Source organism: Puma concolor, chromosome A1 (genome assembly GCF_028749965.1).
Source record: "Puma concolor isolate L17-30 chromosome A1, mPumCon1.1.hap2, whole genome shotgun sequence".
Lineage (NCBI taxonomy): Eukaryota > Metazoa > Chordata > Mammalia > Carnivora > Felidae > Puma > Puma concolor.
In genome coordinates, this window is record NC_141667.1 from 148,811,089 (window position 1) to 148,829,664 (window position 18,576).

The window sequence follows — 18,576 nt, forward strand, 5'->3', positions numbered from 1 at the left end:
GACAGGTAACTGATTATATAGTTTCAAGTTGGGAGAGGGTGAGGCATAGGGTAAGTCGGTAAGGAATTTTGGAAACAAGGTTTCCAGGACCTTGAGGGGCTAGCTGCTGTTAGGAAAAGGTCATTGGTTACTGTTAGGAAAAGGTCAGTAAAACCTGAGTCATGAGACCCTTCAGATGTCTATCTGGGTCATATGCTTGGGGGATGATTTTTAACACATATCTTGGTGGGTAGAGAGAAAGGAAATTTCCAAAGGAATTTTTATATGTTAAAGTAGACTTACAGGACCCTGGAGGTCAGGATGATGTTAAGTTCAGATTGCCTTTTGCCCTTAGCAAAGTGTCACTATTAAGGTGGCTGAGTTCTTAGAGGAAGGTCACTTTACTGTTTCAAGGATGTGGCACTGGGTTGTCAGGCAATAAGGAAACTTATTTATTTATTTAGGTTTATTTGAGACAGAGAAAAAAAGAGAGAGAGCAAGCACAGGCAGGGGAGAGGCAGAGAGAGGGGAGAGAGAGAATCCCAAGCAGGCTTCACACTGTCAATACAGAGCCTGACTCAGGGCTCGATCTCCTGAACTATGAGATTAAGAGTGGGACGCTCATCTGACTGAGCCACCCAGGAGCCCTTAATTTTTTCTTTTGCCTTTGTTCCCCACATCAACCTGACTGGGAAAGGTCTTGAGTGTCAAGCTGGGAACTGTGACCTCAGCAGGTCAGTGGTCAAAAGCTCAAAGAGGACAAGGCCAGGTTATGGAGATGAGTGAGATTTAGGGGATCCAGGAGAAGTGGAGACTGACGTCTTCAAAAAAGTGATGTGGGAAACAAAAGCAAATGAAAAATTAAATTTCCTTGCTGTCTATAGCCCACTGACAAGTCCTTGGGGCAGGCAAAGTGACATTTCTCTAGGAGCTCAGCTGCCTCAATGGTGACACTTTGCTAAGGGCAAAAGGCAATCTGAACTTAATATCATCCTGACCTTCAGGGTCTTGTAAGTCTCCTTTAACGTATAGAAATTCCTTTGGAAACTTCCTTTCTCTCTACCCACCAAGATATGTGTTAAAAATCATCCCCCAAGCATATGACCCAGATAGACATCTGAAGGGTCTCATGACTCAGGTTTTACTGACCTTTTCCTAACAGTAACCAATGACCTTTTCCTAACAGCAGCTAGCCCCTCAAGGTCCTGGAAACCTTGTTTCCAAAATTCCTTACCGACTTACCCTATGCCTGACCCTCTCCCAACTTGAAACTATATAATCAGTTACCTGTCACAACCCCTACGCAGCTCTTTCTACCCACGGGTCCTGTCCTTGTGCTTTAATAAAACCACCTTTATGTGGGGCGCCTGGGTGGCTCAGTCGGTTGAGCGTCCGGCTTCGGCTCAGTCATGATCTTGCAGTCTGTGAGTTCGAGCCCCGCATCGGGCTCTGTGCTGATAGCTCAGAGCCTAGAGCCTGCTTCAGATTCTGTGTCCCCCTCTCTCTCTGCCCCTCCCCCACTCATGCTCTGTCTCTCTCTGTCTCAGAAATAAACATTAAAAAATAAAAAACAAAAAAACACCCCACCTTTACGCACCGAAGATGTCTCAAGAATTCTTTCTTGGGGAGCAGCTGGGTGGTTCAGTTCGTGGGCTCCCAACTCTCGATTTTGGCTCAGGTCACGATCTCACGGTTTGTGGGTTCAAGCCCCGCGTAGGGCTCCATGCTGACAGCACTGAGCCTGCTTTGGATTCTCTGTCTCCCTCACTCTCTCTCTCTTGTTTTCTCTCTCTCTCTCTCTCTCTCTCTCATAATGGATAAGATAAACGTTAAAAAAAATACATATTTTAAAAAAAGAAGAATTCTTCCTTGTCCATAGGCTCCAAACCCCGACATTTTCCACATCAAAAAGGACAGGCAGTCTCAGCTCCTAGCAATGGAGCCAAGGTGGATACAAGGCTGCCATAGCTTCACATTGTTTTGAGAAGCCAGAAACCCAGTCTTTATAGTGAAATTTCCAGATTGCAAACACTACCACCCCCAAACAAAACACGTTCACGGGCTTCAGTTTGCAGCCTCCGGGCAGGGTTTTAGGCGGCAAGATCAGAGCTAGGCACTGGCCCAGTGATGCTGGTGACTGGTGGGGAAAATGGCCTGGAGGGGTCCACAGTGGAGGCAGGGACGCAGTTGTTGACCTGGGTCTGAGTCAGGGGTGGGATAAAAAGAAAAGGAGAGCTCGGAGAGGGGTAAGGTTGCTGGACAAAATAGAGAAACCCCCCAGTTAAATCTGAATTTCAGATTGGGCGCCTGGGTGGTTCTGTCAGTTAAGCATCCGACTTTGGCTCAGGTCATGATCTCATGGTTGGTGAGTTTGGGTTCGTGAGTTCAAGCCCCTCATTGGACTCTGTGCTGACAGCTCATAGCCTGGAGTCTGCTTTGGATTCTGTGTCTCCCTCTCTCTCTGCCCCTCCTCCGCTTGCACGCTCTCTCTCTCTCACCCTCAAAAATACATATTTTAAAAAATCTGAATTTCAGATAAATAAAAAATTTGTTTTATTATTTATATTTTGAGAGACAGAGCACAAGAGGGGAAGGGGCAAAGAGAGAAGGAGTCACAGAATCTGAAGCAGGCTCCAGGCTCTGAGCTGTCAGCACAGAGCCTGACACAGTGCTCAAACTCACAAACTGTGAGATCATGACCTGAGCCGAAAGCAAACGGTTAACTGACTGAGCCACCCAGGCGCCCCTAAAAATTGAAAGCAAATAAATAAATAATTTAAAAAAAAATTTTTTTTTTCAACGTTTATTTATTTTTGGGACAGAGAGAGACAGAGCATGAACGGGGGAGGGGCAGAGAGAGAGGAAGACACAGAATCGGAAACAGGCTCCAGGCTCTGAGCCATCAGCCCAGAGCCTGACGCGGGGCTCGAACTCACGGACCGCGAGATCGTGACCTGGCTGAAGTCGGACACTTAACCGACTGCGCCACCCAGGCGCCCCATAAATAAATAATTTTTAAAGTAAATGTTTATTCAGTTTTTTAGTTTTTTAAAAATGTTTATTTATTTTTGAGAGAGAGGGAGAGACAGAGCACAAGCAGGAGAGGGGCAGAGGCAGATAGGGAGACACAGAATCCAAAGCAGGCTTCAGGCTCTGAGCTGTCAGCACAGAGGCCGACACAGGGCTCGAACTCACAAACTGTGAGATCATGACCTGAGCTGAAAGCGAACAGTTAACTGACTGAGCCACCCAGGCGCCCCTATTCATTTTTTTTAAATAATTAATTTATTTTGAGAGAGAGAAGAGTGAGCAGGGGAGGGGCAGAGAGAGAGGAGAGAGAGAATCTGAAACAGGTTACAAACTGCCAGCAAAGAGCCTGATGCGGGGCTCGAACCCACAAATCATAAGATCATGACCTGAGCTGAAGTCAGATGCTTAACCAACTGAGCCACTCAGGCACCCCATGAAAATCTTTTTAGTTTCAAAAAATGATACAAAAAAATAACTCCTTGTTCATCTGAGGTTCCAATTCAGAAGGTATTCTGTAATTTTATTTGCAAAATAAACCTGGCCACCCGGGACCGGGGTCCTATGGCAAAGAACCTGACACGTGGGCAGCAGTGCTGTAAGGTGTCCAGCAAAGGTCAGGGCAGCAGCGCCTCCCTCGGGTACCTGGTGAGGGCTGCTGGGCCCTTTTAACCCAGGCCACCGTCCAGGATGAAACAGCCAGTTGAATCCCAGATGTCAGCAACCCCCACTCCCCCGCCCCCACCTCCTTGCCCCAGGCCATTGTTGCAGAGTGACCCTCAGGCTGGGCTCTGGAGTGGCAAGGAGACTGAGTCCATGGAGACAAGGAGGAATAGGGGAACCTTCCTTTCCCCAGGGCCTCTTCCTGCAGCACAGCCTGGCACTGTCTGCCTTCCCTCCCGCTGCTTAGGAAGATGGTTCCCCCATCACTCTGATCACCTTTGCTGGACGGGGCTGGTGGGCAGGCTGGGTGTTGTGCGAGTGGGGTCTGCACCAGGTTTCCTCCTCCCCTTCTGCCCACCTGGCTGGCTCCTCATCCTCCTTGACCTGCCTTCACGAGGGGCAGTCCCTTCAGCCTTAACCTTGAGCTTGGTTCTCTCTCCTGACGATCTCATTCGGGGCTTCAGTGACCATCTGTAGGCTGAGAACTAAAGCAGGACATTTTTTTTTATCCTGCCTACTTAAACCCCAAGAGTATTCTGACCTGCTGTACTGGAGGTCCCCTCAGCCTGCTCACCTCCTCTCCTCTCTCCGACCCTTCCTCCCTCCCTCTCTCTCTCTGCCCTTCCCCTTGGTCCCTCCTTCTCCCCTCTCCTTCCCTCTCTCCCCTCTCCTTCTCCCTCTCTCCTAGTGTTCCTCAACTATTCTTTTCTTGTAATGTTTATTTATTTATTTTGAGAGAAAGAGAGAGAGGGAGAGAGAGAATCCCAAGACACAGGGCTCCATCCCATGAACCCGTGAGATCATGACCTGAGCCAAAATAGAGTCAGATGCTTAACCACTTAACTGACTGAACCACGCAGATGCCCTTTCCTCAACTATTCTTTCATATCTCTCTCTCCATTTCTGTCTTATTCCCAAAACTGCTCCAAAATTTCTTCTGGATTCCCTAAGAAATGTAGACAAACTATGACAGCTCCACCCAACAATGGAAAATAAAATTGATAGGTAAACCTGCAGGGTAAAATTTATGATTGCCTTAAAACTCTTGGAAAAGTCAGCTCTGCTTGACATAATGGAGAGCTGCAAAACTCAATCCAGGAGACTGGAACTCATAGAAATACAAGTTGCAAAAGTATGTATAAACTGACTGATGAAAATTTTGTTTAAAAACTAGACTGAATAAAATTAAATTAAGAACTGATAGCCATGGGGCTCCTGGGTGGCTCAGTCAGTTAAGCGTCGGGCTCTCAGTTTTGGTTCAGGTCATGATCTCGTGGTTTTGTAGGTTTGAACCCCGCATTGGGCTCTGTGCTGACAGCGCAAAGCCTGCTTGGGGTTCTCTGTCTCCCTCTCTTTCTGCCCCTCCCCTGCTCGCATTCTCTCTGTTTCTCTCAAAATGAATAAACTTCAAAACAAACAAAGAAACAAAAACACACCTGGTTAGAATGGCTGTGATCAAAAAGACAAAAAATAACAAGAACTGATGAGGATGTGGAGAAGAGGGAACCTCTGTGCACTGTTTGTGGGAATATAAATTGAGGCAGCCACTACGGAAGACAGTATGGAAATTCCTCGATGAATTAAAAATAGAACTACCATACCATCCAGCCATTCTACTTCTGGGTATTTCTCTGAAGAAAGTGAAAACACTAACTTAGAAAGACATATGGACCCCCAGGTTCATGGCGGCATTATTTACCATAACCAAAGGAAGGAAGAAGCCTAAGTGTCCATCAATGGATGAATGGGTAAAGAAAATGTGAAATACATGTACCATAAAATAGCCAGAAAAAAGAAGGGATTCTTGCCATCTGTGGCAACATAGGTGGATCCTGACAACAATACACTAAGTGAAACAAGTCAGAGAGAGAAAGACAAATACCATACAATCTCACTTATATATGGTATCTTAAAAAAAAAAAAAAAACATAACAGGGGCACCTGGGTGGCTCAATCAGTTAAAGCGTCCAACTTCAGCTCAGGTCATGATCTCGTGGTTCGTGAGTTCGAGCCCTGCATCAAGCTCTGTGCTGACAGCTCAGAGCCTGGAGCCTGCTTTGGATTCTGTGTCTCCCTCTCTGCCCCTCCCCTGCTCTCTCTCTCTCTCTGTTCTCCCCGGCTCACACTCTCTCTCAAAAATAAATAAAATATTTTTTAAAAATTAAGAAAAAAGAATAAACATTAAAAAAAAGTTTTAATAAAAAAAATAAAAAACAAAAGCAAACATGAAACCAAGCTCAAAAATAGAAAGAACAGACTGGTGGTTGCCAGAAGCAGGGATGGGAGGGTGGCTGAAAAGGGTGAAGGGGGTCAAATGGTACAAACTTCTAGTTATAAAATGAATAAGTCATGGGGATAAACAGTATTGAGTATAGCATGGGGACTATAGTTGTGAATATTGTACTGCATACTTCAAAGTTGCTAAAAGAGTACATCCTAAAATTTCTCATCACAAGAAAAAAAAATCTGTAACTATGTATGGTGACAGATATTAACTAGATTTATCATGTGATCATTTTGCAATATATACAAATTTGAAGCATTATGTTGTATACCTATAACTACCATAATGTATGTCAATTCTACTTCAATAGAAAAAAAGAAGTTAATTTGTGGGGCATCTGGGTGGCTCAGTTGGTTTGGTGTCCGACTCTTGATCTCAGGTTAGGTCTTGATCTCAGGGTCGTGAGTGCAAATTCATGGCATGGAGCCTACTTAAAAAAAAAATCAAACCGAAATATTTCCATTCAAGGAAACCACAAGGTTAAAATGCCCCTCATCTGTTGAAGACTAACAATTTTATATAACTGACTGATCTCCAGACATAAATACACAGCTGCTCATGGAACATTCTCACCAAGACATCCCAAAGCCTCATCAAATATAGACGTCCAGGGGCGCCTGGGTGGCTCAGTCGGTCCTACTTCAGCTCAGGTCATGATCTCACAGTTCATGAGTTCAGCCCCACATCAGGCTCACTGCTGTCAGCACAGAGCCCACTTTGGATCCTCTGTCTCCCAATCTCTGCCCCTCCCTCACTTGTGTGCTTTCACTCTCTCTCTCTCTCTAAGAAATAAACATTTAAAAATATATATGTATAGATGCCCAAAACCAAACTGTTGATTTTCTCTATTAAACTGTTCTTCCTCTCAGACACCCGTCTTAGATGTCAGGACCATCACCCATTCAGTCACTCATGGCCAAGACCAACAACATGGGAATTGCTGCACTGAGGTCCAGGAGAGGACGGGATTTCAGACAGATGACCCTGATACTTGAGGCTGCAGTCGCCCTGGAAGCTTGTGCCAATTGGAAAGACGTGGCTGGGAGGGCGAGCTCACCTCTCATGGCCTTGCACAACTGGAGACAAAAATCAGAGTCAGGATGGGGCACCTGGCTGGCTCAGGCAATAGAGCGTGCAACTCTTGGTTTTTTTTAAGTTTACTTATTTATTTTGAGAGCAAGAGAGCATGAACAGGGGAGGGGCAGAGAGAGAGAGAGAGAGAGAGAGAGAGGGAGAATCCCAAGCAGGCTCTGTGCTCAGCACAGAGCCCAATGTGGGGCTCAATCTCACAACCCTGAGGTCATGACCTGAGCCGAAATCAAGAGCTGGACGCTCAACTGACTGAGCCACCCAGGCGCCCCTTTTCCTCTTCTCATAAGGACACCAGTCCTATTGGATTAGGACCCCGTCCTTATGACCTCACTAAATCTTAATTCCCTTCATTACCAGGCCCACCTGAGGTTAGGGCTTTAATGTGTGGATTTGGGAGGGACACAGTTCCATCGCTAACAGCCCGGGACACAGAATTCAGCCTGGGACACAGAATTCAGCCCAGGGGCTGAGCGTGATGAGATCACCTCTTCCCTCAGCAGGATAAAATCCCCCTGGTGACCCCAAACCCGGCCCCTGATGCGGCTGCAGCTTCAGGTTTCCCCACAACCCCAGCTCCAGACATACTATTCTCTCTGAGTCACCTCCACCTGTACCCGCCCACTTCAGGGCCCCACGTGTGTCCCTCGGCCAGCATACCCTCACCCTGATCCCTAAAGGTCTTCCTGACCCCCCACACCAGGTCTGGCCCCTGGTTACCCCCCTTTGTGGCACCACTTTGACCACTGGCATGTCTTTTTTTTTTTTTTTTACATTTATTTATTTAGAGAGACAAAGGTGGAGGATGAGGCAGAGAGAGAGAGAGAGAGAGAGAGAGAGAGAGATCCCAAGCAGGCTCCGCACTGCCAGAGTGGAGTCCGTTGTGGGGCTCGAACTCATGAACCGTGAGATCATGACCTGAGCTGAAGTCAGAGAATGTGTGACGCTTGATCTCCAGGTTGTGAGGTCGAGTCCCACACTGGGTGTAGAGATTACTTAAAAATAAAATCTTTAAGAGGCAACTGGGTGGCTCAGTCAGTCACCTGACCCTTGATTTCAGCTCAGGTCATGATTCCAGGGTCGTTGGATAGAGCCCCATGACCAGCTCCTCACTGAGCATGGAGCCTGCTTGGGATTCTCTCTCTCTCTCTCTCTCTCTCTCTCTCTCTCCTTCTCTCTCTCTCTCTCTCTCTCCTCCTCTGCCCCTCTCTCCAACTTGCATTCTCTCTCTCTCTAAAATAAAAAAAAAAAAAAATGAAAAATGAAGAAAAAAAACAAAGTCAGGGGCCTGCCAAAGGTAGAGGACCAATAAACACCACGTTGGGTTAAGCCCCACAGGACTGCACCCTAGAAGTAAAGCTGAACTGAAAACCAGCCCTTCCCTGAATAGTAGCCCCACTCTGAGTCATCCTGGGGCAACATCATGCCCTAAGTATGAACTAACATGATCGCAGTTTGCTAATCCCTCCAGGCACCTGGCAAAGGCAATAGAAAATTCTTTTTGGCAAATGACAAAATCACCCCACTGCAAATTATTTCTACAAATAATATCACAACTATAATATTCAACATACAGAAACAACCAGACACGTGAGAGAAAGCAACATTCCTTGAACTAAAACCATCAGCAACAACAGTCAACAGAAATACAACTGGAAGAATTCTGGACTATAAAACAAATTACATGTACTCTGTTCAAAAAATTAAATACCAAAGGGGCACCCAGGTGGCTCTGTCAGTTGAGTGTCCGACTTCGGCTCAGGTCATGATCTCAAAGTTCATGAGTTTGAGCCCCATATCGGGCTCCGTGCTGACAGTTCAGAGTCTGGAACCTGCTTCGGATTCTGTGTCTCCCTCTCTCTCTCTGCCCCTCTCTCACTCACACTTTGTCTCTCTCTCTCTCTCAAAAATAAATAAGCATTTAAAAAAAAAAAAGAAATTAAACAACAAAATTGAAACTTCCAGCAAGGAACAGGAAACTATATAAAATTATATAGCACATGTATAAAAGGAGTAAGTGGAAACTAAAAAGTAAATTATAGGGGTGCCTGGGTGGCTCAATTGGTTAAGTGACTGACTCTCGGTTTTCGGCTCAGGTCATGATCTCATGGTTTCGTGAGTTCGAGCCCCTCATTGAGCTCTGTGCTAACAGTGCAGAGCCTGCTTGGGATTCTCTGTCTCCCTCTCTCTCTGCCCCTCCCCCACTTGCACAGTCTCTGTCTCTCAAAATAAGTAAATAAATTTAAAAAATAAAAGAATAAAAATAATAAAAATAAAAAGTAAATTATAAACTTAACGGGCTGATTTTTTAAAGTTTATTTTTAAGAAAGTGCAAGCAGGAGAGAGGCAAAGAGAGAGGGAGAGAGAGAATTCCAAGCAGGCTCTACACCATAAGCGCTGAGCCCCACATGGGGCTCAAACCCATGAACTGTGAGATCATGATCTGAGCTGAAGTCGGATGCTTAACTGACTGAGTCACCCAGGTGCCCCATTAATGGACTGATTTCACAGCAGATTTGACATGGTTGAAGAATGAATCAGAGAAGTGGAAGACTGGTCAGAGGAAACAATCCAGAAAGAAGTATGGGGAGACAAAAAAAGGATGGAAAAAAAACAGAAGAAAAGGTTACAGATATGGAACCTACAGCAAGAAGGCCTCACATACATCTAGTTTCAGTCCCAGAGGAAAAGAAGAAAGAGAGAGAATAGAGGCAATGTTTGAAAAGATGATGGTTGAGAATTTTCCAGAATGGGTACAAGATTTCAATCTATAGATTTAAGAATTCAAATGGATCCCAAGTAATCTCATGATCCGTGAGATCCCGCCCTGCGTCTGGCTCTGCGCTCACAGTGAGGAGCCTGCTTGGGATTCTCTCTCTCTCTCTGCCCCTCCCCTGCTCATGCTCGCTCTCGCTCTCTCTCTCTCTCTCCAAAATAAATAAATCAACATTTTTACAAAATGGATCCCAAGCAGAGTAAATAAAAAGAAATCCATACCTTGACCCATCATGGTTGAAAATGTAGAAAATCCAAGACAAAGAGAATAGGAAAAGCATCCAGAGGAAAAGGATAGCTAATAGTGCTGGTCATTTACCTCTTGTGTCTCAGGTCACAGCTACAATCTGTTGTGTGGTGCTGGGCTAGGGTCTTCGAATGACATTTCCCAGGCCCCCTTGTCAGCTGACCTCCTGTTTGGTTCTGCCAGTGGGAGGCACTAAGGGAGATTAGCCGGCAGGGGAAGGGGATTCCTTCCTGTCTCTACTTCCTGCTGGCTTTACTTCACTGGCATCCAGCTCCTTTCAACACTCCCAGCACCAGCCACACCAACCCCCCTTGCAGGTCATAGCCCAAGCCATCAGGGTCCCTCTTCTGGGGGTCCCAGAAGGGCTTCCTTCTCCAAGACTCTAAGTGCTGTTAACCCTGCCCCTTCCCTCTTCTCTTCCCAGGTCCAGGGGTAGAAACTATAAACCGGGGCAACCTCAGTACCCTCTTTTGCTCTTTGGGTCTTCCAAAATCTGTGCAATCCACTTTGTGTATTATTTCCCCTTTGTTTGAAAAAACTAGCATAGTTTTACGTTTTCCTGAGTGGACCCTAAGGGATCCAGAACTCTCTAAAGGAGACACAGAGAACATGGTAGATAGCATTTTTGTTGTCAATTATTTGCCACCAATCCCTATGGGAAGCTAGTATGTTTCCACCCTGGTGACATCAGGCTTTGTCCAGTGACCTGCAAGGGTAATGACACGTGAGGGTAAGTAATGCCTGCTGCTACTTTTCAGTAAAGGCTTTAAGAGCCATCACATGATTTTTCCATGGCTCTTTTCCCTCCATGCCAGGAGCCAAGCATGTCCCAGGGAGGAGCTGCCGCTGACACCACAGGGCATGGAAAGTGAGACAAAAATAAACCTTTGTTGTTGCAAGCCAAGGAGATGTAGGGGGATGTTTGTTACCGCAGCACACTCTAGCAAAACCTGCCTGATTCACACAATTTGACTGCATCTCACTCCTTAACAGCAAACATGGGAGCCAGCAGACGGTTAACCAATAGCTTCAAAGTACTACAAGAAAATTACTGGGGCACCTGGGTGGCTCAGTCAGTTAAGCACCCAACTCTTCCTTTTTGGCTCAGGTCATGATCTCATGGTTCATGAGTTTGAGCCCTGCATCAGGCTCTGTGCTGACAGTGCAGAGACTGCTTGGGATTCTCTCTCTCCCTCCCTCTCTCTGCACCTCCCCTGCATGCTCTCTCTCTCTCTCAAAGAAATAAATAAACTTAAAATTTTTTTAAAAGAAAATTACCGCCAACTTAGAATTCTATACTCAGAGAAACTATCCTTCAAGAAGAGACACCAGAAAGACATTATCAGACAAAACCTGGGGGATATGCCATCAGCAGACCACTGCACATTAAAAGAATCTAAAAACAATTTTTTTTTGTTTGTTTTGCAGAGAGAAAATGATTAAGAAGGAAGATCATGGGCACAGGAAGGAATGAAGGACAAAAAACACAGCAAATATGCGGGTCAATCGAGCTGAAGACTGACCATATGAAAGAACAGTGGTAAATAAATACAGTGTGCAGTGCTTGGCTGGATCCTGGACCAGAAAGGGGCGTGAGTGGAAAATCTGGTTAAACCCAAATGAAGCCTGCAGTTTATATTCCTGCACCACTGTTAACCTCTCTGCTGTCATCATTGTGTTGTGGTTATGTATGATGGTTTTACTTATTTACTTATTTATTTACTTATTTATTTATTTATTTTTGAGAGAGAGAGAGAGAGAGAGAGAGAGAGAGAGAGAGAGAGAGAGAGAATGAGAGGGGGAGGGGCAGAGAGAGACACACAGAATCCAAAGCAGGCTCCAGCCTCTGAGCTGTCAGCACAGTGCCCGATGTGGGGCTCAAACCCACAGACTGCGAGATCATGACCTGAGCTGAAGTCAGATGCTTAACCAACTGAGCCACCCAGGAGCCCCTTATGTGTGATGTTAACACAGGGAGAGGCTCAGTCAAGGATATCAACGAACTTCACTATTTTTGCAACTTTTCTCTACGTCTAAAACTACGTCCAGGGGCGCCTGGGTGGCGCAGTCGGTTAAGCGTCCGACTTCAGCCAGGTCACGATCTCACGGTCCATGAGTTCAAGCCCCGCATCAGGCTCTGGGCTGATGGCTCAGAGCCTGGAGCCTGTTTCCGATTCTGTGTCTCCCTCTCTCTCTGCCCCTCCCCCGTTCATGCTCTGTCTCTCTCTGTCCCAAAAATAAATAAACGTTGAAAAAAAAAATTAAAACTACGTCCAAATAAAACAGAATCATCAGGGTCTGTATTGCCGGGTGGTGACCTCTGCCCAATCCTGCTTCCTCCCCTTTTCTTTCATAGATGTTCCAGCCCATAAATTCCTGTGCTCCAAACCCCACCTCAGTGTCTGCTTCCCAAAGGATGGACCCACAACAAGCTGTTCATTAGGTTGTGTGACCTTCCCACTGGCTCATCAGGTGAACTAACCTCACCAGCCTGGAGAGCCCCCCTGGGGCTGGCAGCTGTATGCAGAATAAGAGGCAGGTACAGGGAGTGACCCCCACGATGTCCACACCGCCCAGGGCATGACCTGCCAAGGGCATGATAAACACGTGCCTGGAGGACCTTGCCAACACGTGAAAGTCTGTGTGTGGCCTGGATCACCAAGGTGGTGGAGCTGGTGGGAGGAGAGCTGCTGCCCAGGTAGGTTCGGTCGGAGGGTGGGGTGGGGGCGTAGCAGCGCCGGGCAGGTGAGGGTGTGTAGGGGCCTGTCTGGCTCTCCTGGGTGGGGCTGGGTAAATGTCTGGGTACATGGCTCTGTGAGGCGGGCCTGCCTTGGGTTGGGGCTGGAAGCCAGATGGGCAGGCTGTGTCGGGCACATGTACTCAGCAGGCTGAGGAAGCAGGAGAGTAGGAGCAAAGGAAAATCTCTGCCTCAGCAGAAGATACAGGGGAGACAGTGCTGATGTTCAGACTTCCAAGGTCGGGGGCACTTCACATAGCAAGGCCCAGGGCAGTGACGGCTGTGCCCCAGGCTTAGCTGACCAGCTGGACATGGGTAGCTGGGAGGGCGCATGAGGGGCTCACTGGGCGGGGCACCTGGGCAGCTCAGTCGGTTAAGCATCCGACTTCGGCTCAGGTCATGATCTCGAGGTTTGTGGGTTCAAGCCCCATGTCAGGCCCTGTGCTGACAGCTCAGAGCCTGGAGCCTGCTTTGGATTCTGTGCCTCTCTCTCTCTCTGTCCCTCCTCCCTCAAAAATAAATAAAACATTTAAAAAACATTGAAACAGTGCACACTGGCATCTTAGCCAATTTCTCCACAGAGACATGAATCCCACAGGTGACAAAAGGTCACTTCTCTTCCTGGCCTTTCCTTCAGGGGAGAGCTTCCATTCTCTCTCAGGAGAGCAGTGTTGGTGGGCAGGGGGCCCAGCAGAGAGGCCCATCTGTGGGAGGCCATGCCTGGTGGACCCCAGGGAGTCTGAACCCTTCAGCTTCGGCTTTGGCCATTGTACCTGAGCAACCACACACCCTTAAAATAAATGGCAGTTACAATTTAAAATGTGTGTCCACACTGAAATACTGCTGGATGAAATACCATAATGTCCGGACTTTGCTTTCATGTAACCTGTGAGGGGGGGAGGGGCCGGGGCGTGGAGGGAACGTTTATACGGAGATGAATAAAACCCTAAAGCAGGGTGATGAAGACCTGGGAGGGTTTTTATTCTCCTCTATGGGCCATTGTGCATATTTGGAAATTTCTGTAATTAAGCTTTAAAAGTAATCTGGATGAAGTCCTTGCTCAAAACGAAATGACTGGCCCCCTACTAGTGTCTTTTAGGTAACCCTGGAACATAAGGATCCAAGTTCACTTCAGTGTACAACTTTTTTTCTTTCTTTTGTTTTATGAAATTGCTTTTTAGAAAGAGAGCGTGAGCAGGAGCGAGGGGCAGACGGAGAGAGAGGGAGACACAGAATCTGAAGCAGCTCCAGGCCCTGAGCTGTCAGCACAGAGCCCGACACGGGGCTCAAACCCACAGACCCTGAGACCATGACCTGAGCCGAAGTTGGACGCTCAACCGACTGAGCCACCCAGGAGCCCCTTTCTTGTGCTTTTTGAGTGTAGCTGACACACAATGTTGTATCAGTTTCAGGTGTACAGCATAGTGACCTGACTTTTTTTTCTTCCTTCATGAATTTTGTAAATTGTGATAAAATACATCTAACGTGTAATTTACTGTCTTAACCATTTGCAAGCGTGCAGTTCAGTGGTGTTAAAGCACATTCGCACGGTTGTGCGACCGATTTCTAGAATCTCTTCATCTGGTCAATGCACGGTTTTGCAGTGACTTCCCCAGACTTCTTGCAATTTCCCCCCCACCCCCTTTCCCACCCATAAATCCCTTGGACAGAGGGACTGGAGGCCAGGTCTCCCAAATTCCAGAGTAAGGTGCCCTGTTAACCATCTGGGCGGCAGATGTGGGGCCAGGCCAGCTGGCCAGTGACCAGCCGGTGGGCCAGTTGGGTCGCCTGGACTTCCGGCGGTGTTGGCACTGCCGTCCTGGCTGGCTCCTGCAGGTCTGAGCTCTCTGCCCCAGGGCAGGCCCCTGAGCAAGTCCTGGCAGCTCTCAGTTTCCACCCTACCCTGCAGGCTGGAGCTGTCCCGGTCATGGGGGGGGGGGGGTGGGCAGGAGGGATGAACCGAGGCTCCTCCCTGGCACAGGTGACTCAGGAAGGGCAGTCCTGGGCCCTGGAGTCCACTTTCACCCCAGGGTGTGGGGCACTCTCCCCGGGGCGCGGTGTCAGGGCCCTACTGCCTCGATCCTGCCAGCCATGATGCCCCGCCATGACACAGATCTCCTGGAAGGGCTGCAGCTGGAACGGGCCCCTACCAGCCAGCCTGCTCTCTGCGAGGTATGAAATCCGCAGGCTACCTCTCCGGAAACGCCCCGCTCTCTTCCCTCCTCCCTCGGGCCAGGGCCTGGCTCTGCTCCAAGGGGACCAGAGAGGATGAGAGAAGGCAAGGAGTGAAGGGCAGGTAGGGGACACACAGCTGTCAAGCCCTTCCTTCACAGTGGTGCCATTTCATCCTCCAGGCGGCTCTGCGTGTTCACACGAGGAAACTGAGGCTCAGAGGGCACCAGGAAGTTACAGACTGGGGATTAGCGCCAAGCCTGCCTCTCTTCCTCCTTCTCCTGGTGAGAAAGAAGCCATACAGTGGCTTTTTGGCAGATGGTGTGATGGAGCTGAACACGGCCAACTGTCAGGCCCTGGAGGAGGTCCTGGGGGTCTATTCATAGACTGGAGACCAGTCGCTGTGTGTTCAGGGCTTACTGTCTCCAGAAGGTGACAGACCGAAGATCCACAAATGCTGTACTGCCGCAGGGATGGAAGATGGGGGCAGTAACCTTCCCTTGGACGTGGGGCGAGGGACACAGCAGGTGCCATTAATGGGTGCTCCCAAGGACCAGCCCTAACATATGAGAACACTGAGGCGGTTCCCAGTGCAGAGGTGCACAAGACAGAGGCAGAGGCCAGGCCTGAGGAGGGCATGGGACTAGTCCTAAAGCTGGGACGCCACCTTTCAAGAACAGGAGGTTGGGGACAGACTGTGTGGACTGGAATGCACCCTCTGGGGCAGAGTGGGTGACAGCTGGGAGCCCAAGCATGGGCATAACTGCTGCAATAGTCAAGGAGAAAGGTGACGAGGCCAGAGGTGGCAGGCAGAGAGAAGGGGACAGTCCCTAGTCACCATGGGTAGGCTCCGGGATTTAAAAAAAAATTTTTTTTTAAGTTTTTTAATTTATTTTGAGAGAGACAGAGACAGTGCGAATGGGGGACGGGCAGACAGAGAGGGGGATAGAGAGAACCCCAAGCAGCCTCTGCGCTCCTAGCACAGAGCTGGATGCAGGGTTCAAACCCACGAAGCCACGAGATCATGACCTGAGCAGAAACCAAGAGTCGGATGCTTAATCTACTGAGCCACCCGGGCGCCCCTAGGCTCTGGGATTTTGAAGTCCTGGCCACTCTCAGGCAGCAAGGATGCACCTACTCTCTAGCCCAGGGAGACGGATCAGAGACATCGAGAGTGCATGCTGGGTGGGGACACCACGTGGCGTCCCTGGCCACTTGAAGACAGGCCCCATGAAGCACTTTGTCCTTCTGACAAACTTGCCTCCTTTCCACATCAGGAGAAGTGGAGACGGATAAACTAACATTTACAGATGGCCACCATCTGCCAGGAACTGTGTCAAGTGCTTCACATTACTTCACATGATCTCCTTTTCAAGGTGAGAAAACTGAGGTGCAAAGAGAGAAATTAAATGGTCCCAGGTCAGCCGATTCAGGAAGTGGGTGCAGCCAGGGAGCTTGCTTCCCTTCCCCTGGCCTGGTGCCCAAAGTGCCGCACCCCTTGGCATCACTGTGGCTGAACACAGTAAGCCCCATGTCTAGGAGGCAAGACACCCAGCTTCCAGGCCCAGCTCTGCCAGGAACCAGCTCTGATATGCGTTCTGGGGGAGTTTTTCCATCAGAGGAGGTTGGGCTGAGGGTACCCCAGGGTTCTACGTAATGCTCTACGGTTTATGCCCTAAGGTTCATGCTTGTGAATGTGCACAGGAAGGCATGAGGGTAGAGGGCACAGGGCATATGGAGGTGGACAAGGAGGAACTTTCTGGATTGGGACCAAAGATGTCTCTCCCTTGGGGCAGTGGGTCCCCTCTGCCCTGCACTCCCCATCCAGGGGATCAGGACAAACTCAAAGGGCTCAGAGAAACCAGGCAGGAAGGAGCACCTGCTAGGCCAGCTACCCAGATTGGTGGGAGGGATGGGGCAGGGGGGGGGGGGTGGTGGTGGTGATGTCCTTACCAGCCTGGAGTCTAGACCTATGCAGGAAGTGGGAGACAGATAGCCAGGCTGGAGGGGGCATGGTCAATTTTGTTTCTTTCTTTTTCTTAGCTTATTTTTTTATTTACTTTGAGAGAGAGAGCGAGCTGGGGAAGTGGGGAAGGGGGGAGAGAGAGAGAGAGAGAGAGAGAGAGAGAGAGAGAGAGAGAATATCCCAAGCAGGCTACACACTGCCAGTGCAGAGCCCAATGCAGGGCTCAAACTCAGGAATCATGAGATCATGACCTGAGCTGAAATTTAGAGTCAGACCCTTAACCGACTCAGCCACCCAGGCGCCTCAATTTTGTTTCTCTAACGAGAGTTCTGTTAGAGGGATTGAGCCAGGCTGCTCTCTGCCCCTGCTCCAGCCCCCCTGCATTCTGCACCCAGTCCAGTTCAGTGAAGTGGTTCCAGCTCCCTATGCAGCGACCAAGGTACCCCCAGCCTCTGCTCTGCTCCCCTCCATTGTGCAGCCACTTTCCCAGGATTCCATTCAGCCAGGACCCTCCTGCCCTTCTCCCCTCCCCTCTCCTCCCTGTGTTTAACATCTCTAGGCTCCAGGGTATTTTCTGATTTCTTTCCCTCCTGTTGGGATGTTCCAAAATACTGAACACCCTTCCTCTCCCACCTCCCTCTGGCAGCCTGGTACAGAGAAAGAACATTGGACTTGGGGTGGGGGAGTGGTCAGAAGATCTTGGATAAGGTGCTGTGTTTTTTTTTTAATTAATTTACTTTTGAGATTAAGAGAGAGAGCACGCGAGCGGAAGAGGGGCAGAGAGAGGGGGGACAGAGGATCCGAAGCAGGCTCCGTGCTGACAGCAGAGAGTGCAATGCCAGGCTCAAACTCACGAACCATGAGATTATGAACTAAGCCGAAGTTGGACGTTTAACCTACTGAGCCACCCAGGCGCCCCTATAGGCTCTTGACAATGGTGAGCACGCTCCTCCCTGGAAATGCCTCCCACCGTTCAAGTACCACCTCAAAAGCAATTTCCCCAGTGAGGACTTTCCACAGGTCCCCAAAACGGTAAAGTGTGTCCTTGTGCTAAATTTTTATCTGTCCCAGTGAGTAACCCTACCAAACTGGGGGCTCCTCAAGAGCTAATATCCAAAGTAGCAGTGATGCGTTTTCTTAGAGATGAATCCTCTTATATTTGGCACCCCCATTGTTAGTAAACGGGTAAGGACAGCACAGAATCCAAGGGATTGCAAACTGGTGACCCATGAGCCAAGTCTGATCCACGGGTGACGTGCTTTCTTTTCTTAATTGTGGTTAAATTCACGCAACGTCAAATTAACCATTTTAAAGCGTCCAATTCAATGGCATTTAGTACACTCACGATGTTGTGCAACCACCACCTCTCATGTTCCAAAACATTTCCTCATCCGAAAAGGAAACTCCATGCGCATTAAGCGTCACTCATTTCTCCCTCCCTACAGCCTCTGGCACCAATCTGCTTTGTGTCTCTAGGGATTTACCTACTTCATACAAGTGGAATGATACCACAGGGGGCCTTCTGTGCCTGGTTTATTACACTTAGCATAATTTTTTGGAGGTTCATCCATGCTGTAACAGGTATCAGAAGTTCATTCCTTTTTATGGTTGAATATTATTCCACGGCATTGATATAC

At 48.5% G+C, this 18,576-nt stretch overlaps 1 long non-coding RNA gene across 1 annotated transcript in view; it reads right to left on the minus strand.

Annotated features, from left to right (window-relative positions):
* Nucleotides 1-18,576, minus strand: part of LOC147584542 (uncharacterized) — a 30,306-nt gene that overhangs the window by 10,979 nt on the left and 751 nt on the right. The window lies entirely within an intron of this gene.